Here is a 2,500-nt window from a genome sequence, read left to right on the forward strand (position 1 = left end):
GCAGTGGGATTTATTATACTTATTCTCCTCTCTCTATATATGTCTCCTTTCTCTCTCTCTCTCTCTCTCTCTCTCTCTCTCTCTCTCTCTCTCTCTCTCTTTGTCTCTCTCTCTCTCTCTCTCTCTCTCTCTCCCTCTCTTTCTCTCTGGCTCTCTTTCTGTCTCTATAGAGATATGTTATAATGTATTCAAGGGAAACCAGTCAGATTGGGCCCCTTTCTGCAGTGAAGGTAAACAAATACATTTGAATGCATATTTATTTATGATGGAGCAACACACACACACACACACACACACACAAATACAAAACACACACACAAATAAAAATGCACACACATACTCAAAATGAACATTTGGGCACACACAAAGAGATAAATCTGTAATTATATATCTTTGCATAATATGATGTTTAAATGCTTAGTGGTTAAATTCTTTTGGGGTGGTAAAATTATTGTCCTCACATTTTTGTCATTTTAATCTGACGTCAGTGACATTGTATCAGCGGCCAAATTGAAGTAAATTAAAACTCTAACTTAATTACACACATATTGGACCAATAACAGGATGTGATGTCATACAGGAAAGGGAGGGATTATGTGTCCAGGGTCCAATAATCCCTCCCTATCACATGTCAGATAAAATGTATTATCTGGTGGGTGTGCTTGCATTTCTGTATCAGAACAGGGGTCCTATGTCTCCGCCCCTTCCTGTGAGCTAAGATGAATGTGTGTTTTATTTAAGGGGTTCCTCCTTCACACCCCACAGCTAACCTAAAGAGATGCGTTATTGCGGTGAATTTGGAGGCTAGCTAGCATTCCCTGTATTGAACGTTTGGCCCTTTGGTTCCCTTTGCTATGAGACACTACGATGTGATTGAAAGCCCACTCCAGGGGAAGCATTGAAATGTACTAGCTTCACCGCACAGTCACTTTGAAATATTACTGTTGTAGATCAATGTTGTTAGTGTACACTTTCAAGCAAGTGATTGAATGTAGGAGCAAAACACTGAATGGGTGAAAAAGGGATACATTCCAAAACCTTCAACTGCTAACCTCTATTTTATAATCATTGTAGTCCCGGACAAATGTTGCCAAAAAATCTTTGTTCCATGAAACAAACAAAAAAGCATAAAGTAAAAGCATTTTAATGATAGTGCCTTGGTCCTCCAGTTTGTTTTTTACTGTCCTGTTGTAACGACAGTCCTCCTCTGTCACACAGAATCTGTCTGCCACCACCTTGACATAAAGGAGCCGTGGATGATTTTCTAGTCATCGTAGGGTTGTTTGAGGGGAATAGCTACAGCGGTATGTAACCCTAGACCTGGGCTGGGCTGGGTGGAGGGTGGGTCTGGTTAAACTAGGGTTTAGAAAGCTAAGCACAGCCAGATAGAGGGGATCACCCATCCAAACATCCGCACAGGGCGCTGCTTGTCCCGGTGTGATTTTGGGAAATTTTTCAGAATCTGTCTTAAAACTGATTAAAGGAAAATACAGCTCTAATCCTCGGGAGCGTCTGGGGTCACACAACGTACACACGCGCAAGAACACGAGCACACACATAAACACGCTCGAAAGCATGCATGTATGCACACACACATCCAAATACACACATACATACACACACTGAACACACACACACATACACACACACCTCTCTGTAGGCCATGTGTAACCTAATTCTGTTGTGTTTCCTTCAGCAGCGAGGCCCAGTGGAGTCCAGGAGAGGTTAAGGCAACACAGCCGGGCGTGAAAACAGACAGGGGAAGTGTACAGCCTGAAACCAGACACACCCACACACACGCACAATCGCTCACTGTCTTGTTCAACTAACCTTGCGGGGACACAAAATTCAGTCCCATTCCTATTTTCCCTAAACCTTAGGTTAACCTTAACCCTAACCCTTACCTTACCCTAGCTCCTAGCCCTAAAACTAACCATAGCTCCCAAACCTAAACCTAATTCTAACACTAACACTTATTCTAACCTTAACCCAAAACCTAATTCTAACCCTAACACTAAACCTAATTCTAACCCTAACACTAATTCTAACCCTAACACTAAACCTAATTCTAACCCTAACACTAATTCTAACCCTAACACTAATTCTAACCCTAACACTAAACCTAATTCTAACCTTTAACACTAATTCTAACCCTAACACTAAACCTAATTCTAACCCTAACACTAATTCTAACCCTAACACTAAACCTAATTCTAACCCTAACACTAATTCTAACCCTAACACTAAACCTAATTCTAACCCTAACACTAAACCTAATTCTAACCCTAACACTAAACCTAATTCTAACCCTAACACTAAACCTAATTCTAACCCTAACACTAAACCTAATTCTAACCCTAACACTAATTCTAACCTTAACCCTAAACCCCATAGAATTAGCATTTGATCGTGTGTTTACTATTCTTGTGGGGACTTCTGGTCCCCACAAGAATAGTGAAACATGTCCACTCACACACACGCACACACACACTGTTTTAAT

Source organism: Oncorhynchus mykiss, chromosome 30 (genome assembly GCF_057628025.1).
Source record: "Oncorhynchus mykiss isolate SJ-2025 chromosome 30, ASM5762802v1, whole genome shotgun sequence".
Taxonomy (NCBI): Eukaryota; Metazoa; Chordata; class Actinopteri; order Salmoniformes; family Salmonidae; genus Oncorhynchus; species Oncorhynchus mykiss.